The 25,814-nt window shown below is 39.5% G+C and overlaps 1 protein-coding gene and 2 long non-coding RNA genes across 3 annotated transcripts in view; all 3 read right to left on the reverse strand.

Moving 5' to 3' along the window:
* Positions 1-22,069, reverse strand: part of LOC310649724 — a 47,253-nt gene extending 25,184 nt beyond the window's left edge. Inside the window, exons 1-2 of the long non-coding RNA XR_014494298.1 lie at positions 21,793-22,069; positions 8,228-8,316 (exon numbers count right to left, since the gene is read on the reverse strand). This is a non-coding gene — a long non-coding RNA (uncharacterized lncRNA). The remainder of the gene's footprint in view (positions 1-8,227; positions 8,317-21,792) is intronic.
* Positions 22,070-22,476: 407 nt separating this feature from the next.
* Positions 22,477-25,218, reverse strand: LOC310649726. Its single transcript, XR_014494299.1, has 4 exons — positions 25,101-25,218; positions 24,416-24,518; positions 23,081-23,157; positions 22,477-22,516 (listed from the first exon to the last, which is right to left on the reverse strand). It is a non-coding gene; the product is annotated as an uncharacterized lncRNA (long non-coding RNA).
* An 87-nt stretch (positions 25,219-25,305) lies between these two features.
* CHN2 (chimerin 2) overlaps positions 25,306-25,814 on the reverse strand; it is a 161,950-nt gene continuing 161,441 nt past the window's right edge. The window contains exons 13-14 of the transcript XR_014494078.1: positions 25,471-25,586; positions 25,306-25,379 (exon numbers count right to left, since the gene is read on the reverse strand). The gene's annotated coding sequence lies outside the window, so the exon portion shown is untranslated. The remainder of the gene's footprint in view (positions 25,380-25,470; positions 25,587-25,814) is intronic.

A 25,814-nucleotide genomic window follows, 5' to 3' on the forward strand; every position in this document is an offset into this window, starting at 1 on the left:
CATAAAGGTTACCTACAGATCTAAATTACCTTGTGAATCAACCTCAGTTTCATTCTGCTAATCTGCCAAACAATTTAGGCTTGTGATACACATTGGAATAGAGTCACTGTGACTTGGAACATGGTGACTTTGAGTCTCAGAAGCATTGCTATTCTCATCATACGTCATGCTGTTTTCTGAAATAGCACAACATATAACAAAATAGCTATGAAAAGTGCCTCTCTTTTTGTGTATTAAATGTTGCTATTGAATCAGTATTTTTACTTGCAGACTTAGAAAAATAAAAAATGAAGATTAATGCTAGTCTATCTAACAGTTTCTGCAGATATATGGCTTACATATATTTGTGTGTGTATGTACACAGACACGTGTGTGTATACACACATACACTTATATACATTTCAGCATATACAGAGTGTGTGAGTGTTACAGCGACATTTTTCTAATTGGATGTTTATTTTCCTTTTCCACCACAAAACTGCCTAAATAGCTTTGAGCAAGTCAATGACCACAGTCGTGATAAAATTGATTTCTCTATAATTAATAGAATTTGATGTATTTGGCTATGTCTGTCACTTTTTTTTAGTTTGACCTCCTTTACAAATATTTTGTGAATATTTGGCTATGATATTGCTTGCTTCTTAAAATAACAGGATAGCTGGGTGCTACACAGGAAATATAAAAAAAATCAGAAAACTCATATTGCTACTCCCTTTATACCTCACCATTGGTCAAGATGGCTAGGATTGCTGGGAGTCGTACTTTAGCAACATCTTGACCCCAAGATCCCTTTTCCAGGTTTCATCTTTGGCATTTCCAGTTAAGTAAAATAAGAATAAAATGGCAGTTAGGAACTGAGAAAGACTCTTCTTAAGTCTTTGGAGAGCAGCTGAACATTTTCAAGGAAACTGTCAGAAATCACTTGGAAATCCTGAACTTTACTGATAAAGAAGGAATCCAGAGGAACTATGGAATGAACTTCAAGAAGTTATGAAAAAATGAATGTGAAAAGAGACTTACAAAAGTGAAGAAAGCAGTATTGAAAAAAGATATCTTTGAACTTTATTGTTGGAAAAGATTCCCGAGAATGCTGTCAACACTCCAGAAAACTGATGGATCCATAAACAAAATCAATCCAGAATTTTCACTTCAGGCATAACTGACCAAGCTCAAAATATCCTACCTCAGACACATTTTGAAAGATCCAGCTTTCTAGAAAAGGTTCTAATGCTGGGAAAGGTGGAAGGAGAAGGAGAAGACAAAGCAAGGTGAATGGACTCAGTTACAGTGGCAATCAGTGAACTCACAAGTGCTTCTCAAAAGGCAACTGGACTTTATTCTTGTAGGAGAAGTGAAACATTTTCCAGAGAGAAACCAAGAAAGTCCTGTTGCCTTTTGATAAGTATTTTTGGGAAACCAAAAGTACCTGGATGATCGAGAGTCTCCATAGACAATGAATACACTATTGGAAGCTTGGAAAAACAACTTTGGGATAGATATAGAGAAGATCTATCTGTGTGGTTGCCAGGAGTTAAAAATGACGATGTCACACTATAGTTTATATTGTCCTCAATACCCCCTCAGAGGCCACCAAAGTCCAGGCCCTCCCAGCCCCGTTCCCCTTTGTCGCGCTCTGCAGCTGTGCTCTCAAGGTGTTAATAAAGTGTCTTTTCTAGCAGGAGCGTATGAGAAGTGAGGAGGTGGCAGATTCTCGTTGTCAAGTGGGGGCTTTCAAGAACAAAGACAACCAGCCCCTAGCTCCGGTAGTCAATGTGTGCCAGTTTTTAACAGCCCCAGGCTGTCGTAGCAGCAATAGTCAATGATTTTACAGTGACCATTTGGAAACAAGGGGGTGTGGAAAGCCCTGGCTCCAGGCAGCAATGGAAATACGAACCAAGGTAGTGAGCATTCTGCAGTAACAGCTCGTCCCACAAAGGCAGCTCCCCACAATGTCTATAACAAGTAACAGTAATCAAAGTTTGGATGGCCGCTAGTCTCCAAAGCAATAGCAACCAGGCTCTCCTTCTCTTCTGTCATCGCTTGCAGTCTCAGATCTTGTCAGTATCAAAACCCCTCCCCCCCTTCCTTTCCTTTATTGTTAAAATATGAATTTAGCTACCCCAGCAGCTTTCTCTCTCCTCACTCTCTCTTGCTCAGGATATTCCCCCTGTGAAAGAAAGCAATAAAATTCCACCATCTCATTCTCTCTCCTTCCCTCTCCTTCAAAGAAAGGGATCAGTTAAAATCTCAAATCCCTCTTCGGCTTCACCTGGTCTCTCCCCAACAACAACAGCAACCACCCCACCCCCTTTCTTTCCTCCTTTTTCTTTCCTTCTGCCTGATCCATGCCCGCCGCACCCAAAACTGGCAGCAGCTGCCCGAGCTTTCTTCTCCCTGGGCAGGCCCCCACAAAGCCTTTCAGCCAGCCCCGCTACATATGCATATTATTTATTCTCAAGATCTTGCTTTTTATCCAACCCTGCATAGAATGAGGAAGTCTGGGGCAGAGGGATGATTGAGGCAGTAGGTTTTTGTCCCTTTTATAAATTGTTCTATGTCAAGTTATTGCTTGACACTGTGGTTTTATTATTTTGAACCATGCAGACTGGACTTTAAAAAAGGTGGCATACAAATGTTATTAATATATAATATGATATGATATGATATGGTATGGTATGGTATGGTATGATTATAATATAATATATAATTAATGTAATGTAATGTAATGTAATGTAATGTAATGTAATATAATGTAATATATGCTGATTCAAACATAAGTGCTTGTGTTTGGGAATCAGAAAAAGTAGTGTGTATGCAAACTAAAAATGTCTTATCGGAAAGAACAACAAAATCCCTAAAAGCTAACAATCTATACACTAGGAAAGACATTAAGGGTGTGAGTTTCTTCTAAGGGTGTAAACCTATGAAATTATCAGATCACTTACTTAGGGTGTGTAATTTAGGCAGTTGTTTTAACCGTTTGTGAATGTTTGCTTTCAAATGATAGTCTACATTTTTGATAGCTATAAAACACAATAATTGGTTATTAATTTTTGCTTCTCTCGGACTTGTGCTATCAAATATCAGGTAGGTAAAAGCTGAATATAATTGGTGTCATTGGCACCTATCTTTGAATGAATATTTCAACAGAATTTTTTTCTAAACACATTGTTCAGCTTCATCTTTGAATGTCATTGAAACCAAAGAAACATTATGGATAAAATGCATACACTTATATATGTATTAGCATTATGTATACCTTCATTAATAGCAATAGCAATAAATACCGTTCATAGTGCTTTATATCACTCTTTGGGTGTTTACAGAGTCAGTATATTGCCCCCCAACATCTGGGTGGGAATCCTCATTTTAGTGCCCTGAGAAGCTGGTCCTTATTTTACTGACCTCTGAAGGATAAAAGGCTGAGTCAATCTTGAACCGTTAAGGATCAAACTCCTGCCTGTGTGGCAGTGTTAGCTTGCAGTACTGCATTCTAGCACTGCTTAACCATGGCTCTTTTATTGTCACTTACTCTGATTATAATCCATGTAGCCAACATCAGAGTTGTTGATCATTGTTATAGAATGCTAATTGTCTAATGTTTGTGGGGGTTTTTTACCTATCACTGTAGAGAAACATGGAAGAATGGAAGAAAGCTTTAGCTCTCTGAAAAACAGATTTAAAGAAATAGCTGAATACAAGGGCCCCACTCTGTTCCACTGATTAATTGTTCTAACTGGAAATTTCTCCTTAGTTCTAGGTTACTTCTCTTCTTGGTTAGTTGTCATTCATTGCTTCTTATCCTGCCTCCATATGCTTTGGAGAATAGCTTGGCTCCCTCTTCTTTGTGGCAACTTCTGTCATATTGGAACACTACTATCATGTCACCCCTAGTCCTTCTTTTAATTAAACTAGGCATACCTAATTCCAGCAAGCTGTTCTTTCTATGTTTTAGCCTCAAGTTCCCTAATTATCTTTGTTGCTTTTCTCTGCACTCTTTCTAGAGTCTCAACCTCTTTTTTAACATCGTGGTGACCAAAACTGGATGTAGTATTCCAAGTGTGGCCTTACCAACACATTGTAAAGTATTAACACATTGTGTGGCCTTACCAACACATTGTAAAGTATTAACACTTCACTTGATTTTGATTCTATCCTGTTAATGTAGCCTAGAATTGTGTTGGCTTTTTTGGCAACTACAGCACACTGTTGGCTCATATTTAAGCAATTGTCCACTAGGACTCCAAGATCCCTCTCATAGTTACTACTATTGAGTGAGATACCTCCTATACTATAACCTGTGCATTTGGTTTTCCTTGCCTTACTTGTCTTACTTTTTTCACCATTGAATTTCATTTTGTTAGATAGCACTCAGTGTTCAAGTCTGTCAAAATTTGATCAAAATCAAGAGGCCAAGAAGATAAAAGCCATGTTCTTCAAAGAACCATCTAAGGTATACTCCTAGCTGTAGTGCAATAACACAGTAACAGCAGAGCCACCAACAGCAAAAACTGAACATACTGGAAGAACATATGTGAGAAAGAGAACACATAACATCAGCGCAAAGTAGATGCAGGACCTAAGAGTAGACCATAGCAATCTCCCAAAAGAGGAACTAGTCATCATCAAAGTGGTAGACAGTCAACAATATGTCATAAACATGAAGAGCTGGACAGTGCTTGGCCCAGATACAATCCACACCCTATTGGCTAAAGAAACTAACAGCAGTGCATGAACATCTAGCAGCACAAATAAACCAGCTGTTAGCATCAGGGTCCCACTCAGACTGACTAAACCAAGGAAGGACAATGCTGATCATGAAAGGTCCCCACAAGGAAACAGAAAAGTTCAACTACTGGCTAATAATATACCCTCCCACAACATGCTAAGTTGTGGCATCATAGCCACCAAGCTACAGGATCATATGGGCCACTACTTGACTACAGCTAAGGACATCGGGAACAACGCCATAGGTTCAAAACAATGGTTGCTCATACACAAGACTTGATTAGACAAACCAATCTGAGCACAGCCTGGATTGACTACAGGAAAGTGATGACATACTACCACATACGTGAATCTGTAAATACCTGGAGCTACCCAAAGACAAGAATTCAATGGGACTGTGGAAGATAACATTGGAAGATAGCTCAAACAAGTGGCCATCCAGTGCGGCTATACCAAGGTCACTGACTGTCAAAGCCACTGTCCAAGACAAAATACAGAGAATCCAGGAATTCATCAGTAAGACTGCAAAGATGAACTGCTGAGACAGCAGCAGACATAGCAGAATGTTCAAGCAGAGGAAATGTCATGGCAAGACAAGACCCTGCATGGGAAGTACCATCAACAGATAGCTGAGGTGGCAGACATTGGGAAATTCTATCAGTGACTGGAAAGCTGGACCAAAAGGCAGTACTGAGGCATTAATCATAGCAGCACTAGAAAAGACACTAGCCACCAGATCCACAAAAGACAGAATCCAAGATACAGACTACGCAGAGGCCTCAGAGACAGTCCAGCACAAAGTGACAGGGGGAAGATGCAGGCAGGAATAATGTGTATTGAATGGCACAATAAAGTAGCTGACATTGTATAGAGGATGTATACTCAGATGAACCATCCACAACAAGCATCGGGGCAAGCTGACTTCCAGTGTGGTGTTGGTTCATGATAATGCTCATCTGCATACCACTAGACACACCCAAGAACTTTTGAAGCAGTTCCATTGGGATGTTTTTGATTCTCCACCCCCCATAGCCCAGAATTGGCGCCTAGCAACTACAAAGGAATTTCAAACCTTGTAAGACATTATGACAAGTTCCTCAATTTGAATGGCGATTATGTCAAAAAGTAATGTAATGATGTAGTTTTCTAATGTGTATAATAAAAGTTCTGTACCTGCGAGTGTCTGTCATTGATAACCAAAGAGAGGTTTATTTCCAAATTGCCCTTACGTGTACATGTATTTTATTTATTTATTAAATTTGCTGCCTATCATGCCACGTATTTAAATGTATGTATGAATTTTTGAATTCTTTGTGTCTCTTTGATATTTTAATATAATTCTTAATAAAATTATTGAACACACACACACACACACACACACACTTGGATAACGGGTTGGTTGGTTGGTTTTGCTTCATTCTGTTCCAGGATCAATTCTCACCAGGAAAGAGTCTGTGAAATCCTGGAGAACTGTTGTTATGCTCTGTAGACAATAATGAAAAGAATTGATAGTTCCCAATTTACAGTCCAGTGTTCATCCATATTCTATGACAGAACTGCAGGTGGATCCTGATGCAGATAGAAAATAGAAGTGAAAGTAATTTTTTAGCTGGCTAAAACACAACATGATTTAACATCTGAACCAAAATTTCACATGATATCAGCATGTAATATGTGATATCTTGATTTGGATTGGAAATACCAAAATCATGAGATGTAGCTGTTATGCAAGACTTCAGTCTTTTACATAAACAAATAAGAATCGTGGGTGTTATCTGAGAAGTCATATGCATGCAAAAGAAAGAAAGAAGAAAGAAAGTGAAAGAAAGAGGAAAGAAAGAAGGAAAGAAAAGAAAGAAGGGAGGGAGGAAGAGAAAGAGAAAGAAAGAAAAAGAAAAGGAAGAGGAAAGAAAGAAAGAAAAAGAAAGAAGAGAAAGAAAGAAAGAAAGAAAGAAAGAAAGAAAGAAAGAAAGAAAGAAAGAAAGAAAGAAAGAAAGCTGGGCTGAGAGACGAATTGGCCCAAAGTCGTCCAGCTGGCTTGGGTCTAAGAAGGCCTAGTCTTCACAATCCCTAGGTTTTAGGCCAGAATAATAATGATTACATCAAACCAACTGTCTACAGGGTCCTTACAGGGTGCTATAGTTTTTGATATTTATGTAACGGTCCCCATAAACAGAAAGCTAAAGTAGATAGACCAACAACCTTGACTCCATATTTTCCTATAAATCTGCAAATATTTTCTCCTTGAGCCTTAATGGTCTTATAAGTTCCGAAGCTAGCTTAAGTTCCTGGCTTGTTCTATAGCTAAAGAAAATAATTTTCCTACTTGGTTATATTTGAAATATACAGTGAGATTTCTGGGGGAAGAATTTGTAAAATATGATTTGGATCCTAAAATGGATCCTTCAGGTTTCTTCGGCTAGGATAATACATTTGCTGCTTTTTTATAGATGAAGAGGAAACTTCTTTTTGTCAACTTCCTTCAATTAGCTTATCTTGGAATGCCTGATTTTTTTTCTGCTCTAAATGTGAATGGAATCTTTCTGCCATTTTATCATCTAAGTTGGCAGCATTTGAAAAAGCATCATGTTACTCTTTCTATCATTGGGATACACTTTTTTGAGCCTATTTAAATAGTTTGATTTTAAAAAAAATAGTGCTCTATTATGTTGGCTGAGGGTGTGTCTCATCCTGCTTGGTAAACAGAAGTGGTAAAAACCAAAGCAGTAAAAATGACTTCACTTTGGAGTTAAGAATTGAATTTTTGTTCCTTATAGTATATTGGTAGTGGCAAAAGGAAAGGAAGCAGATAAATGAATGAAGTCAGTCTAGAAGAAAATTTATAGAAAATTCACAATAGCTCAAAAGAGCAATGTATTTTTATAGGAAGAGTAAGAATTCTTAGTTCTGTGCACTTGAATGGGCAGAATATAGCAGGTATTTATTCAGTTGTATTTTGCAAATATTCACAATACCTAGGATGTCTACTGCTCAGCTAATATATTATGGCTCAATATAGGGTTGGATATTGTGCAAAGCCAACCCTATATTATGGATTAACATGCACTATGGATTGTTGAATTAATGAATAAATGAACATTTATGGTTAAAATCATAAACACAGTATGCAAATCTAATTTATAAATAACTATTTAGTTTTGCCCCATTAGAGTTAAAAATGAACAAATTTACCATGCCATGTCACTTGAGTTTCTGGGGGGGAAAATGAGATCTAACTCTGACCAATAAATAAACATTATCGTACCCTGACAATATAAAATTTGCTCTGATCCCCTGAGATTTTTATATATATAGCTTCATCTATATAGCTTCATCTCCTGTGTTTATTACTGTGTATTATTGCCAGGCTTGAATGAGATAGATCTAAAGTGTCATTTTTATATTGTACTTTAAACCAGCAATTCTTACTTTGGAGATCAAGTCATATGACAAGTAATGGGTAGGATCAGAGTTGTGTTTTAGGAATGTTGGATCTCACCTTACTCATTGTCTACTGTCCTCTGCATTAACATATTTACTTCATTTCTTTCTTGTCACCTCCCCCAGCTTCATATTCTCCCCAGGTTTCTGCAAGAAACATAAGAACAAACCTCATAAATGTATTTGGGAAATAAAAAGGATATATTGTGGTTAGTTTGCTATTCTCCTTGGATTATCATATGTCCTGCAAAAGAAGGACTTTGTTTCATGTCCTCCATATATCAAGCATGATCTTAAGTCAAATATTATCCAGCTTTTTGAGTATTTTGTGTTTTTTAAAATTTTGGGTGGTTTCACAGTAGTAGCCATTCACACATTTAGCTATTGTGACCTTGTAAACTGCTATCTTTCCCTCATCTATAGACAGATTCAGCAGCCTGAATCCAGCAATGAGCTTCATTCCAGCCCCTTCAAATCTATGATCACTATAGTTTATAGCAGAGAATGAGATGGCTGAAGCAGTAGGCTCCAGAAGATGGTAGAGGACAGGAAAGCCTGGAGGAACATTGTCCATTGGGTCGCGATGGGTTGGACATGACTTCGCAACTAACAACAACAATATAGTTTATAGATCACATGATTCATACATTTTTATGATGAAATTTGGAAAACATGCTATTGTTGATTCCATATGATTGCTAACATGTTCTTGAAAATAAAGATTTGCCTCAAAATTTCATGTTCATGTTGGCCTAAATACTTTTTTTGCAGTTTTTAAGTGTATTTTTTGTTATGAATTCCAAGAAAGTTAACTGGCTAATGTGTCTTCCTTTCCAATTGTTTGTCTCTTCTGTCCATTCAGATATCTGTTAACCCTATAATTTCCTGTAGTTTTTTTTAGTCAGTTCCACCCATAAAATAAGACACCACTTGTCTAGTTTCAGTTAGCTCACTCTAATGGTCTTAACTTACTGCACAATAGCAATGTCTATTTTACTACTGTTGGGACAATTTTTTTATGTCTTGTGTCTTTCCATTTGTTTCTCTAATTTACATTACTTTAACTTAGAAGCTGCCCAAGGTAGGTATGTGGAGGAGGAAAAATATGATTAAGTATAGAGAAACCTAGGAACAGATCTGAGTCAGACCAGTCCCAATTCTATTGCAGGTCCCTTATATCAGCCTTAACAACAGCAAATAGGAATTGGCAAACTTTACATGTTTTTGCTGAGTTAAGGCTGAATGGAGAAAAGCGAGGGTAACATCCTCATTTCCAATGGAGTATATTCCAATATTGTTCTTGTTTGTTTATGTGGAACTTGCTACCAGCATATCTAAAGCAGAGGAAGCCCACTGATATCCTCCAAATATTTAAGCAACTATCTGTCTTGTGAAGGGTACAACATTCTAGGAGAAATATGCAGTTTTTTCAATTTAACTTGCAATTTTCCAATTAGAAACTATTTAGTGTCTCAAATTATTAGACTCACTGATGTTACTGTTTCTTTAAAAGTTCTTTGGTAAGATTCAGGTTGGTCTTGTCATGCATTGTTGACTAGTAGCGAAAACAGTGATATAAAGTTGCAGTGGTTTATTTAGGCAACAGGGAAGTGTTCTTTCTGGTATAAGGGAACAAGTTAACATTGGTGAGTTTGTGGGAAGCAAGGGGAATGCATCATAGGAAGAGAAAAGCAGCAGTGTGTTCTTGGCATCAGTTAAAAAAATGAGTTGTTTGCAGACAATATGGGGGGGAGGGGAGAGGAAACATGGTTCTCCCAAATAAAGCAAGTTGCATATGTGAAATTGTGGTTTGAAGAAAATGATCCAAATTCTTGTGGCTGCCTGTCTTCCTTTTGTTACAGTGCTTTGCGAGAAGACAGTCTTCTTGGAGTCAAGCTGAGTGATATTGTGAACTTTCTGTAGTTATTGTGCTAGAATAGAGAATAATTTGCCATTATGTTCTTTGGGATGCTTGGAAAGTTATTTAATTTCCCAGACTATTCTACAGTCTTGAGTTATTCTGAGTTTGGCCAAGGTTGTCTGCATGCTCTCCAAAGCATGTTAATGCCAAATTCTTTACGTACTGGGTAATGACTAGGTTGATGTAGTGATTAAAAGTACCAGGCTAGAAACTAGGAGGCCATGGGTTCTAGTCCTTCAGTAGGCACAAAGCCAATTGGGCCAGTCCTAAAGGAGGAAGTCAGTAGCAAACAACTTTTGCCAAGAGAATAGTGTGGAGTTGCCAGGAATTAGATTCACTTGAAGGAACCCAAATGTTACCATCTTAATTCATTTAGCTTCCTTACCAGTAAATGTTACATAGCAAGGCAATCTGAATAGCTTGCAGTGAAAATTGTTTCAGAGTGTTATACTTTCACTTACATGGTTTACTAAACACATTACATTTGAATTAAAAATCCACCTGCAGAGTTCTTAAGAAGCTTAACATAACAATGTAATTGACTGAATTACAAATACATGGTTATGCTATGTCTTTTGCAGATGGAAAGAGGGTGATAATTTTTTGTTTGTTTGTTGTTTCTAGCCTGCTCTTATTATTTTTATAAATAAGTACAGCAATACTTTCCAAACCTAGATAAATTACCCAAAGTTGGCTAAAATGGTGTTTTTTTTTGTGTAATAACATGCAAACCCAATCACAACAGACATATATAATTTTTTTAATTCCATTTATATCCCGCCCTTCTCCAAAGACTCAGGGCGGCTTACAAGCTTAGCAGTAGCCTTCATTCTATGTATATGCCTGCTTATTAGGGCTTTAATTAACTCTGATATGCAGTTTTGATTATGAAGGAAAAAGTTTGGAAATCACTTTGCTAGAGAATGATGGTGTCATAAAATGAGTATAAAGAATTAGCATTTGCATCTCAAAATTTACTTAGATTAATTATTTAAATCTAATTGGAGTTTCTCAGTATTTTTTATGAATAACATTTCTGACATTTTAGAATAAATAATGAAATACTAAGGAAATGGGGCATGTGTATTAGGGCTGAGTGTTCTGCCTTTTTTTTATACAAATGTTTTCCACAGCAGTAGTTTCATTGCAAAAAGCTTTCATGTAAGAATTAATTGAACTAGACCCACAAATTATTAAAAGCCAATAAACTTCTATTAAATCACAGAGACTCCATTAAGGTTTTTATTTTATTCCACTTGGCTTCACTATTAATTATATCCTGGTGAGAATTTTTTTGAGTAAAAGTAGGACTGGGAACATCACACATTTAGAACATATGTTTATGATTTTTGCCAGTAGCAACCAATGGAATTCACAGGGAATGCAATGAACAGCAGTAGTATGAAGGGTGGCCATGTACTGAGAATCTTCCAACTCTTGAAACAATGAAATTTGGTCACAAGCCTTCCTAGTTAACACTTCAGAGTACTTCTAACTCCAAGATTTATATTAAGGATAGCTTATCTGTGACTTCATCATTATTCTTCCCAGCATTCCTCAATTTTTTTTATAAATCTGTTTTATAAATCTGTTTTATAAATCTGTTTTAACTTTTTTAATGTGTACTAACTTGTTCATGGGCATTGTTGTTTAATCGCTTTTAATTTTTGTATCTTGTTTTTTAATATGTATGTTTACCGCCCTGAGTCCTTCGGGAGAAGGGCGGTATACAAATTAAATTAATAAAGAAAGAAAGAAAGAAATTTAATCTTTAAGACCTTTAGAACCTAGTTCCAAGCAAAAGCCACTAGATAACCAATCGTATAAGGCAGGCATGTCAAACACAAGGCCCGGGGGCCAGATCCGGCCCGCAAAGTGGTTTCATGTGGCCCGCGAAGCCATCCTGAAAACAGTGAGGGAACGGCCCCCACTGCCTTGGCCCTGGCCCAGAGACCCTTCTTCTGCCAGAGACCCTCAGATCTGGCCCACTCCTGCCCAGGCCCCCATAGGCACCCTTGATGCCAATGATGTAGAGTTGACCATGCCCACCCAGTAGGCTATATGCACTCTAGCCACGCCCACCCAGTAGGCCACGCCCACCCTGGCCATACCCTCCGGCCCCCTGAGGGCAACTGCAATGCTGATGCGGCCCTCAATGAAATTGAGTTTGACACCCCTGGTATAAGGAAATAGGGCATAAGAGAAAGAAGAAGGAAGAGGAGGAAGAGGAGGAGGAGGAAAGAAAAATGAAAAACACAATAGAGAGTGGTGGAAATGATGGAAAACCCACATACAAAGCAGAAGATATAAGAAACATACCCAAGACTCATAAAGGACCCAAGTGCCTATACTTGAATGTGTCAATGCTGTAAACATTGCATGTTCCTGCCCTGACAACGGATGAAAATCGCAGCCATTTTCTCTTTTTGCTTTTAACATGCTTTTCCTTCTATTTAGAGATTAGGTGCAGAAGGGGGTGGGGGTGGGATGAATGCTAAGCTCAGCTAGCCATAATAATAAATGCCGCTTTGTGGGAACCCAAGGATGAATTGTTAATGTTTTGGTGGGCTGAGGAGCTGGGGAGAAAGCCCGTGTTTCAGGCTAATTGGAGAACATGATTTATGACTGCTTGTTGGGGGTGGGGGTTGCAAATTGTTACTTTGTAACCAGGGGAAAGGAAACTAGTTTCGGGTTCAACTATGTAGTGCCGATACTTGGTTTCCTGAATAAAATGTTCTTTAAGGAAGAATTCTTGCCTTGAAGTTTTTGATTGGTTTCATCTATCGGAACCATGACATTAACCCAAATCTCTCTTCTATCCTGACCACCATGGGGTCCTGAGCCCCAGTCACCTTCCCTAAGCTGAGGGACAGGCTGACAAAAACTCAGGAAAGATCTCAAAATGGAGGAGGAAGGAGCACCTGTAACCAGCACCTCGGCCATGGCTGCTGCCTCAGTGGAGGGAGTGCAAGCCAGCACACCGGCGGAGAAGGAAACATTTGAGGCCTTACAGCTGGGGCCAGGACTAAAGACGCGAGAGCTGATCTGGTCATTGGAGTGGACCCTGCCCAGTGGAAACTCCAAGCACCTCGAGGCAACTCTGCCAAAGGCAAGTTCTTGGAAAGTGTCTAAAGCCAACTTGCAAGCAGGAGCCTCCCAGAACCATCAGAGAGCCAAGAGACTGGCGACTACTGAGGACTCTGGAGAATGGAAGTACCTATCTGCAGTCCATAACCAATCAGTGGAGAAATTGGTGGAGATATTCGAGGGGCTAGAGGTGAGGAGTGGGGAACAACTTTCTCACTCTTCGCATGCAAATGAACACAATGATCATCGGAGCTGATGCCAATCTGCGCCTAAGAGAAGCCCCAGCCCAACCGATGGAGCGCAGTTGGCTTCCCCGTTGCAGCCACCACTGTGAACCACTCATCCCCAGCGAATACTGGGATCTAGTGGAGGCATTTAGCGAGAAAGAGTGTGACATGCTGCTACCCCATCGGCCCAATAACTGCGCCATAGAACCATTACTGGGAGCTAAACTCCCAAGCTCAAGAATGTACACCATGAGCCATGCAGCAATATGTGAATAAAAACCTAGCAAGGGGATTCATTGAGCAGGCCAAATCACAAGTGGGGATTCCGGTGTTATTTAAGGAGAAAAAAGATGGGTCATTTTGTCTCTGCGTGCATTATAAAGGGTTAAATGCTATAAGCATAGAGAACAAATACCCTCTCCCTCTCCTGAAGGACCTACTAACACATCTAGCAAAGGGGAGCATCTTCACTAAATTGGACCTAAGAGAGGCATATTACTGAATAAGAATAATAAAAGGAGACGAATAGAAGACTTTAATGTCCCATGGGGAACTATCAGTTCAAAGTTATGCCATTTGGACTACAGGGGGCTCCAGCTGTCTTCATGCAGCTGATCAACCAGGTGCTACACAATCATTTGTACAAGGGGGGGGGTTTGGTTTATCTTGATGACATCATGATATACAGGATGAATATGGCTGACCATGTGAAGCTAGTGCAAGAAGTGTTGAAGAAATAGTTGAATTCCAAACTATATGTTAAACTGTCAAAATGTGAGTTCCATCAGACCTGACTGGATTATCTAGGCTATAGAATTTCCAGTGAGGGTATTGAAATGGATCCTGGCAAAGTGAAAGCTGTAATTGAATGGTAACCCCCAAAGACTCGCAAACAACTTCAAACCTTTCTGAGGTTCACCAACGTTTACTAACAATTCATCCCCTTATTTGCCAAAATTGCTTTACCCCTCATAGATTTGTTAAAAACCAGCAAAGATGGGGGAAAGCTGTGACTGGGCCAGCCACTGACATGGACTATGGACTATCAATCTGCTTTCGAGAATCTGAAACAACTATTTGTGGTTGAGCTGGTCCTAAACCACCCCTGCCTAGGGAAACACTTTGTGATTCAAGCCAACACCAGCAACATGGTCATTGGAGCTGTACTATTGCAAAAGAACCATGAGAGGGTCCTGCAGCCCTGCGCCTACACCTCGAAAAAGTTCACTGACTGCAAGAGAATGTGGGCAGTGTGGGAGAATGAAGCCTTTGCAATTCGATGGGCTCTGTTAAACTGGTGGCTTTACCTAGAGGGGAGCAAGGTGCCTTTCAAAGTATGGACTGATCAGAAAAACTTAGAGGCACTGAAAACTTCTTGCAAGCTGTCCCCGAAGCAATTACAGTGGGTACAGTATTTTAACTGATTTAACTTCACCTTGAAATACATACTGGGGAAAAAAACTTTTTAGCTGACACTCTATCCAGATTGCCTCAGTACAAAAGCCAGCATGAAGAGGTAAATGAAGCAATATCTATACCACAAGCCATGGCTCAACTAATGCCACAAAGAGGCCCTCATCCCGATGACCCTGGGAAACCTTGAAAAATATGATCATAGAAGCCCAGTCCAGCACAATACCATTGAAAAATAAAAACAAGAAATCCAAGAATGAACAAAGACTTGCAAAAAAAGTTAAAGATAATTAAAAAAATCTTTCTACATATAAATAACAAGAAAAAAAGTCAAGGAAACGCCAGGTCCACTTAAGAGAGAAGATGACAAGTAACTCATTCTTTACATCAGTCTTCATGCAAATATATATGTTAGAAAGCATCTGTCTGATCTTGACAAATATAAATTATCAGGACCTGATGGATTACATCCCAGAGTTCCGAAGGAGATGACAGATGTTATCTCAGAACCATTGTACCATATCTTTAAAATATACTGGAATACTGGGGAATTACCTGAGGATTGGAAAATAGCTGATATGGTTCCCATCTTCAAAAAAGAAAAAAAAAACAGACCCAGGAAACTACAGACTAATCAGCCTAACATCAATACCTGAGAAGATACTGGAAAATATAATAAAAAAACAGATCTGCGAACATCTAGAAACAACGTTATAACTAAAAGCCAGCATGGGTTTGTTAAATATAGATCATTCTAAGCCAATCTTATTTCATTCTTTAGCAAAGTGATTAAATCAGTAGCCCAACGAAATGCTATGGACATACTATATTTAGACTTCAGCAAGGCATTCGACGAAGTAGACCACCACCTACTTCTTGGTAAGCTAGAAAAATGTGGGATAGACAACATCACCACCAGTATCACCACCAATTGGCTGACAAACCATATTCGACAAGTTGTCCTTAATGATATTGCATCTACATGGAGGGAAGTAACCACAAGGTTTCGTTTTAGGCCCAGTATTCTTCAATATCTTCATAAATGATGTACATAAGGGAATAGATGGGGAATTCATCAAATTTGCAGATGACACTCAGCTGGCAGGAATATAGAAGGCAAGCTCAGGATCCAAAAAGATCTTGAGAGACTTGAACAATGGGCCCTATCAACAAAATGAAATTTAATGTGTAGAAAAGCAAGATTTTACACCTGGGCAGGAAAAATCAAAGGAGAATAGAATAGAATAGAATAGAATAGAATAGAATAGAATAGAATAGAATAGAATAGAATAGAATAGAATAGAATAGAATAGAATAGAATAGAATAGAATAGAATCTGAAAGAGACCTTGGAGGTCTTCTAGTCCAGCCACCTGCTCAATCAGGAGAACCTATACCATCTCAGACAAGTGACTCTCTAGCCTCTTCTTAAAGATCTCCAGTGAGGGAGTGCCCACGATATCTGGAGGCAAGCTGTTCCACTGTCAGGAAGTTTCTCTTAATTCTAGGTTGCTTTTCTCTTTGTTCAGTTTCCAACCATTGTTTCTTCTCCTGTCCTTTGGTGCTTTGGAAAATAATGTGACCCCCTCTTCTTTGTGGCAGCCCCTCAAATACTGGTATATTGCTATCGTGTCTCCCCTATTTCTTCTTTTGTTTAAACTAGTCTGAAGCTGTTCTTCGTATGTTTTAGTCTCCAGGGCTTTGATCATATTAGTTGCTGTTCTCTGATTTTTCCCCCAAACTCTCAACATCTTTTTTGTGATATGGTGACCAAAATTGGCTGCAGTATTCCAGGTGTGGTCTTACTAGAGTTTTATAAAGTGGTACTAATATTTTGTATGATCTTGATTCTCTGCCTCTGTTTATACAACTCAGGATTGTATTAGCTTTTTTGGCTGCTGTTGCACACTGCTGGCTCATATTTCAAGTGATCATCCACTAGGACTCCAAAGTCCCTCTTATAGTTACTGTTTTTAAACCAAGTCTCACCCAGTCTGTACTTGTACCTTTTATTTTTCCTGCCCAAATATAACACTTTGCTTTTCTCCACATTGAAATTCATTTTGTTAGACAGGGCCCATTGTTCAAACACCTGGATCCTGAGCTTGTCTTCTGGGGTGTTGGCTACTCCTGCCACTTTGATGTCATCTGCAAATTTGATGAGTTCCCCTTCAATATCCTCATCTAAGTCATATAGGTACAAGTACAAATTAGGTGAAACATGTCTGAAACACAGTAACTGTGAGAGGGATCTTAGAGTCCTAGCAAACATGAGCCAGCAGTGTGCGATAGTAGCCAAAAAAGCTAATACTGTTCTTGGTTGTATAAAACCAAGGCATAAAATCAAAACCATGTGAAGTATTAGTACCACTTTATAAAGCCTTAGTAAGGCCACACTTGGAATACTACATCCAGTTTTTTACAAAAAAGATGTTGAGACTTTGGGAAAAGTGCAAAAAGGAGCAACTAAGATTATTAAAGGCTTGGACCAGATATGCAATTTTCTCCAGGATGAGATCCAGATTGTACTCTAACTCAATTTCTTGCTGGACAATCACATTTTGTTTTGTTTTGCTTTATTTGACAGAGCCGAATCAAGGTTCAATAAAGCAGTCTGTGGAAAGCCACATGAATCAGGTTTTGTATGAGATACTACTTCTAGAAATATTTAACAATATTATTTAAAATAAAGTGGAGCATCATAATAATTCAGTTTGGGGCAGTCATTAAATATTCAGGCTTACTTTTCACTCCAGATCTCCCATATTGAATCTAGGTAACAAAACCTCCAATATTCTAGGTACCATCCAGGTTTTTGTTTCTATTATAATCAGCACAGATTCTAACATAAGGATTGTTTAGAAACATTTTGGAGTGCAGAACATAGAAGTAGGACTGGGAACAGCCCTCTTGCCACTGCCAAGTCACCTCTGCCAACTCACTGCTGCAAACTCGTTGCAGGGCAATTCATGGCAGGGACAATTTGGTGTGGGGACCCAGATGGAGAGCGAGGCAGGCGAGTAAGCAAGTGGGCAGAATACACAGCATCAGCAACTGGGGCTTCCCATTTTCACATCCCTGCTGCCACAGCTATTGCTTCCGTGCTGATCTCTGGGCAGCTTCAGAATTCAGACCATTCGGTGGTGGCAGTGGGCAGGGACAAGGTGGCAGACATGGGCTTCCCATTCTCACATCCCCCAGCTACCACCTCTTCCCCCCTCCACCATCCTGCCCACCACTGTGACCACCAAACTCTCCAAACTCTGAATGGTCTGGAGCTCAGCAGGGAGGCAATGGCAGCAGCCATGGTGGAGGATATGCAAATGAGAAGCCTCCAGACACTGTTGCCACCACTGTGCACTCTGCCCACTTGCTTACTCACTTGCCTGCCCGGCTCTACTCGCTTGCCCACCTGCTCACCAGGCTTTCCATCTGGGCCCCTGCAGCAAGTTGTTCCCATAGCAAATTGCCCATGTTGAATTGTCCTGCATTGACCTGGCAGCATCAATTGACAGAGGTGACTTGATGGTGGCGAGGGGGACGTCCCCAGCTGGCTGCACTGGGTAGTCCTATACTCTGAGACCTGGAAGTCTTTCACTTATGTGATGACTTGCACTGATTCTTTGTAACCTCTAAGAGAGACATGACTGTATGCTGCAGTCTGTTGAGACACTCATTTTAATATTAATATATACTACTTCTTTTGAGGTATGTATGTTATAGCTATTTTACAATTTAAACCATGAGTCATTTTGAACATAACTGGGGGAAAAAATCACCTTAATATTATAGCTTCTGTAAATAGAAGAGCAAATGCTAATATAAATTTGTATATTACTAAATATATATATTTTTTAAATCTTGTGCTTTTACAGTAATTCTGACCCCTCACTTCTCTAGATGAGGGGTCCTCAATCTCTCAGTCTGGAGATTGCTACCGGTCTGTGGTCCATTGAGAACGAGGCTACACAAGTGGTGGGCAAGCAGGCGAAGCTCCATTTGCACATGTATAATAAGGTTGCACGTGCGATACCCTCCCTTCTTCCTCCTTCTCACTGCCACCATCAGTCCATAAAGCCAGAAAGGTTGGGGACTGCTGTTCTAGATTATGAAATATTTTTTCTACCAGAGTTAGAATTATGCATCATCTGTTCAAGGCACTGTTTAGAAATGCAACCCAAAGATGTTTGTTGGTCATTACAAGAAGTTTTTATATGTTGAATGACCCAAAGGAAATGTTATGGCTTTAATATATGCTCTAAGATTGTCAGTGTGTCATAGTAACAGTGCATTTTAAAATCGGATATTAAAATTTATGATACATCAAATGAAATCCCAAAAAACCTGCCTCAGTAATTGATTATTTAGAGATGTAAGATAATTTACGCTGAATTAAGCAGATGCACTTAAGCTGGCTCATTTAGCCTGAAACCTTCTAATTCAGTGTCTCTAGAATAGTAATCAGTAACTTGACAATTGTATTAACAATGTATTATTGGAATAGGAACTACAAATATCATTCTCATATAAGCAACTGCTTATGATTATCACAAAATAAAATTATGCTTTCACTTTTTTTGCTTTCTTGAAGTGAATAAACCTGGGAGCCACAAATACAGTACACTGCTTCCCAAATATAATCTACTCCCTTCCTCTCTACTCACTTCCAGATTCAATTACTATTATTTCTACCAACAGGAACATAAGAATTCTTAAGAATCTGCAGGAGCTACCAGAAAATTTGGCCTTGAAATAAGATAAGGATGACTATTTCTTCTTTGTCTTTTAAAAGGTACACTATTCAAACTCTACTGGCCAATAAAAAGTCTGCAACATGAAGCAAAAAGATGCTTTAGAGAAACTTTCTCTTTTTCTTGCTGCAGCGGAAATTTTTTATAAAATTTCTATTTTAAAAGTTATTAATTGCAAAAGCTGCTCTAGAATGACTAAGATTGCAGGGTCTCATTAGAACAGAAGTTTAGATTTTAAATATATACAAATGCTGGTTTTATGTAAGAATATTGAGGACCTTTTTTGGAATAAGAAAAACTAGGCAACCACCCCCTCCCAATATTAGGTAAATGGTGAAAAACTACACATGGAAGCAATAGGTGCATATTAAGCCTTAACCTTTTAACCATCAAACTAAGCCATAAATCATGGTTTATAAAATACTGTAACTCTGTTCACTTATTCTACTAAGTACAAACTGAAGAAATTATGTTGTGGTTTAGCATAGTATATAGGTGGTCCTCGAGTTACAACAGTTCATTTAGTTTGAAGTTACGATGGCACTGAAAAATGTGACTTATGATCCGTTTCATGTTTATGACCTTTGCAACATCCACATGGTCAACTTATGACCACAATTAAGCCCAAATTTTGTTCCATTTTCTGACCTTTCTTGCTACACTTGTTAAGTGAATCACTGCAGTTGTTAAAATTATTAACACAGTTGTAAAATGAATTTGGCTTCTCCACTGACTTTGCTTGACAGAAGTTCCCAAAAGGTGATCAGATGACCCAGGGACACTGCAAGTGTCTGAAATTTGATCATATGACCATGGTAATGCTGCAATGGTCCTGAGTGTGAAAAAGATAACACACTTTTTTCAGTGCCATTGTAACTTCAAACAGTTACTAAATGAACTGTTGCAACTCAAGGACCATATGTACAGATAGTCCTCATCTTACAATAGTTCATTTAGGGACCATTCAAAGGTACAATGGCACTGAAAAAGTAATATCACCATTTTTCACAGTTATTTTCTTTGCAGCATCCCCATGATCATCTGATCAAAATTCAGATCTTGGCAACTGGTTCATATTTATGACTGTTTCAGTGTCCCAAAGTCATGTGATCCCATTTTGTGACCTTCTGAAAAGCAAAGTCAATGGGGAAGCCAGATTCACTTAATAATCAGGTTACTAACTTATCAACTGGAGTGATTCACTTAACAACTAAGGCAGGAAAGGTTGTAAAATGGGACAAAACTCACTTAAGAAATGTCTCACTTAACAACATAAATTTTGGGCTCAATTGTGATCATAAGTAGAGGACTATCTGAATGATAAAAACTTCATCTGAAACCATACTAGGTCTTTAGCTTTTGTTGCAAAATGTTTCAAAAGTGGTGCATGTAATATGAGATTCCCTTCATAGTAAATCATATGCCTTCAAACTGTTTTAGAAATGTTGTAGTCAACTTCACCAAGATTGCCTTTAATCATTTGTGATTTGTATATTGTCAAATAAAAACCATAATGTTAACTTATCTATTGCACTGTAGATGCATTGCAATTGCAACCAGAAGTGATTTGTGCAAAAATGTGAATTTTTGTAGAGTTATTATATCCAGGATGGGTAAAACTCATTGATTAGCTTTAACTTTACACTATGCCTGTATTTCTCATTTTGAATATAATTCTGTCTAAGATTCGCTAACAAAAATTTGCAATTTTCTAGAATAGTGGGTTTCTCTTTCCTCAGTGCATTCAAACAGTGGTCAAAGAGTCATTATTGTCAGAGATGCATTTAAGTTGGATTCCTAGATTTAGAAGCAGACTGATGGTATATGATTCTGTATCAAATCATATATTAAATGGGAGGGGGGACTTCCAATTCACAAAATGATTGCAGTGGTAAAAAGTGGGGAAAAAACTAAGCAGAGAACTAAACAGAAATTAAGAGAGTATGCCTACATTTGGCACCAAATTAAAAATTTTAATGTTGAAATTTTAAATTAAAGAGGTACAGGGTTTTTTTAAAAAAATGAAATATTTCACCTATTGTTTCATACATAAATGCGACTGAAACCAAAACGCTTCCTGCAAAAGAGAGAAAATATTTCACAGTGACAATTTCATAGGGAATATTATCCCTGGACGCATTAATTTCATGGGAACGTAACCAAAAATAACGAACTGGTGCCTTTACGCTTCATTGCGTCATTCACTGCTCCCGTCTTACACTTACATCGTTTTGTTGCCCCTGAGATGAAAGGCACGTCTTCAGTTAAAATGGAGAAGGCTCCATTCCACCAGCAAGAGGGGATATTTTCCAAACTAATTTGGGAATCAATGACTCAACCGCGCCAAAGCTTCTTGTCCACGGAACAAAACCAATTTCTGCTGGAGGGAGGGCGATGAACGAAACAAGCAGCAGCTCCCGGTAAAGACAGGCCCTCCTCCTGCTCTTCTAGCCCCGCCACCTCCCCAGCCAAACCCGGCAAATGGCAGTCAGGCAAGGCGGGGTAGGAGAGAACCCGGTCACTCGCCCCGAGTCTTTTCGCTGGGATGCGCAGGCGCGGGGCTACCGGGGGCAGCGCCGCCTCCATCGCCACCTTCAAAGAGCTTTTGCGGACTTTCGGCGAGCAGGCTTGCGCGTGGTTTCCTCTTTTCCTTGAAGCGGCCTGAGTGGGAAATCTTGAGATTGCGACGGTTGCCAATAGGCGATTGGTTCTCCCAAGTGTCTGAAGAGTTGGGAGGGGCGAAGAGGAGCTCAGAGGAATCCAGCGGCGGGATTTCTTTGCTCTTTTTTCTACTGGACAGAGATTTCCACCAGGTGCCCGGGGAGCCTTTGACCCCGGGCCCGCCCGAAGGGGCTTTGGCGGCACTGCTGCTTTCTGCCATTTTCTGAAGGCAGAACGTGCCCGTCTTTCCTTCCCCGTCCGGGGGGGGGGGGCAGGGGGCTGTCCGAACTTCCTAGGGGAAAAAAAGAGGAAACGTTTCAGCGAACTGTCAGGGCTGGTATCATCGGTGCAAGGAACGGAGGACGGTGGTTTTCAGGATGCGTTGCATTTGAACGCTGCTGCCCATAGAGCCCTAAAAGGTCTCCAATTCTGACTGGGTTTCCCCCCCCCCCCCATGATTTGGTACCTTTGTATTGGGACATATTCCTACCTTCCAGTCATGCAGCAGGGCTTGAAGACTCCTGTGCTCATTAGCAATGCAATCCTGATTTTTTTCAATTTTCAAATGTAACACTGGGTCCAACTAACTAATAACAGATATATCTTCACTATGTCTGATATTTACTTTTGCTTAGTCCTAGGCAAGGCATTCAAATGATACTCATGAAAAATAATAGTTGCAACACTAAGTTTTTAATCCAGAAAAATGATTGGCAAAGGACATGCAAATAATGGCAGACTATTTATGGGAGGCTATTATAAAATGTCTGGAATTGGGGGTGTAAAGGAAGGGAGATATGACCATCCTATCTACATAACTGGGACATATGAAGCAGCTTATTAGCATCTTACTTTCAAGGAGTTGGTTTTTCTCAAGTGGTGCAGACTTTTTCAGTATCAGTTTTGTTCAAGAAGGGCTGTGTCCATGCCTAAACACAAGAGCAGAGAAACTATGTAAACTTTAATTCAGCCAAGGTGCTTTGGAAAGTTAAAACCTTTCCATATGACATAGCTTCCTTTTATAATCATGAAATCATTAGCCATAGTTAAACCTTTCCAAGACTGGGCTAAGCAACCAAGAATTTAGTTGCTTAGCACTATTCATCCAAAGCTTCTTTAGCTGGAAGATTTAAGAACAGGGTATTTCCAGTACAGGGGGTTTACAATGCACAGTGCCTCCTGATAAGCTCAGATGTAAGTGGCAGACTTACAGCAAAGTTCATTGCTGTGAATTCATAGAGATTGACAAAATATTGCTAAAAGGGTAAGTTTTCAAGTCTGGCAATTTTGTCTTGTATGCTGCCCATGATGAGCAGTGCCAACAATAAGATTTGAAGTTTAATAATATTCCTCCAATTTAAACAGGGAAAGGATTGTACTGCCTTACTTCTTTCATACTACTTGCTAACAGACATGTACAAAAATTGGATGTAAAAACAATGAAATAGTCCTGTAGGAGAAATAAATTTTATACTAGGCTCATAAATACTTTGTAAGAATGCATTAGAAGTGTTACTTAGGTCTGAATGAGAAAAAAGAACTTAGTTTTTAAAAGAACACAAATTTGCAAAGTCTTCCAATCATAAATAAACTTTCCCTGTGAATACAGTATTTTTACTTTGTCATCCTTAGTGGAATCACACAACAGCCAAAGCCATTTTTTTCCCAAAGGAAGGGATGAATTGCTTTTTTATGTGCAGGTAACCACAACTGCATTCTACTTCATTAAAAAAAAGTCCTGTTAGTTAACCAACAAATAAATTGATGGTAGCAGAGCCAACATTTTATACACTTTAGGATTATCAAGTAGGATACAACATACTGAGAAGCAGAATGAGGTAACTTGCTTGCAGCAATATGTAAAGTGAGAGAATAAGTCTCAAATAAGAATCATTGTATATATCTACGCAGGGGCAAAAGATTCTTAAGTCTCCTTGTGGCAGTGAGACCTTGAGGCAAAAACAACCTGTTTCCATTAGTAAGTTGTGCTTGTTGCTCGTCATAGCTAGAGGGCCTTGTCGAATTCTGTACCAGAATTAGCCCTTAAGGCAGATACTACGGAGGACATGGCAAAAGGTATTTTCAACTCTTGCAGTGGCACAAAACTCTAGATTTATACTTATCAACTTTAAAATAAATCCTGTAGTGTACACTCAGTGCTACTGTCTCAAGTCAGACTATACTCACCACTGTTCCCTATACTTTTCAGCTGGGTCCTTCAGGACAGCCAGGGAAGAAAAGAGTTCTGTGGTGTTCCTGCCTGTTATGCAGTTGTTGTATGCGCAGAAGGCTATTGAGAAATGGTAAAAGTCAAGGAGGGCAGGCACGTTTCAGAACAATTAAAAAGATGTACATATTTCATAGGGATTGCTTTAACTCCCATGAGATTTGAAGTGCAGCTCCATTTTTGTTCAGAAGCAAATCTAAAGATATTTAAGAAGATTTTTTTTCTGAGTTCAAGGGATTGTTTTACGAAGAAACGCAAACAGGATTAAAGAACCCACCGGAGAGGTGTAAATCCGCAGGGATTCTTGAAAACACCAGACGGAAATCCTCTTCTACGGGCAGGACTATTCAAGAGCGCGGAGCTGAAAGCCACCTCTGTTCCAGCTCATGCAGCGCAACCGACTTTTCCTTTCACTGAGCACCAATACCAACCCTCCACTTCCAGCGACTTTAGTACAAAGCGCTCGTGGAAGGCAGGGGTAGAGGGTGTCAGGACCGGAACACACTCAATGCCGCGAAATAGGTGGGCGTCCTTTCCCTCTTTTCCGGGAAGCGATAGCGTGAGATGGAAGCAGGGGTCCTCTCCCGGGCAACACCTGTGGGAGCTGCCTCCGGACAAGAAGGAAAGGCAAAGCTGAGCTCTCACCTGCTCCCCTTGGAACTCACATGCTCGCTCTTGCCGGTCGCCAAGTGAATGGGAATGAACCCTCAGACCATCATCTCCGCGTCCCGCGGAGGGATTGTAGTTACCTGCCTTTCCTGAGAATCTCGCTACCTCAGCAACAGGCTGTTTCAGAATCAGCTATCTTGAAGCGCCCGCCCGCTCCAAATGGGAGCGATCAACTTTCCCAGGTGAACCATGTAGGGTCGCGCCGTAGAAGAAGCTAACTTACCCCGAACAGTCTCTAGAGTCCACGAAAGGCAGCTGGGGGGAAAAAAAGAACGCATCGTCACGAAAACACTTTTGTCCATTATTTTTAAATGCAACGTCGCACAATCTAACCCGCCCGACTCACTTTCTTCAGCGGTGGAAACTGTGCTGGGTATTCCTTGGGAAAACAATTAGGAGGCAGGTGTAGGTGAACCCTCGAGTGGAACCCGCCCTTTTCTTCTTCAAAAATGTGATTGGTTCCTACAGAAAAGCAATTTGACAAGCGTTGGTCGGCAGTAAGTAAAAACTCAGCAAGCTCTAACATCTCAAATAACTGGCAAAGAGAGCTGTAAAAGAGAGCAGGACAAAAATTTATCTTTGTCGATCTAATTGGATGTTGTCTGTAGCAGTTGACAAATAGGTTCTCTTCTCTTTTCCTCTCCCTTGTAAACTGGAGAGAAGTCTTACTGGGACACATTAAAAGACAGG

This window comes from Vipera ursinii, assembly GCF_947247035.1.
Source record: "Vipera ursinii genome assembly, chromosome: Z".
Lineage (NCBI taxonomy): Eukaryota > Metazoa > Chordata > Lepidosauria > Squamata > Viperidae > Vipera > Vipera ursinii.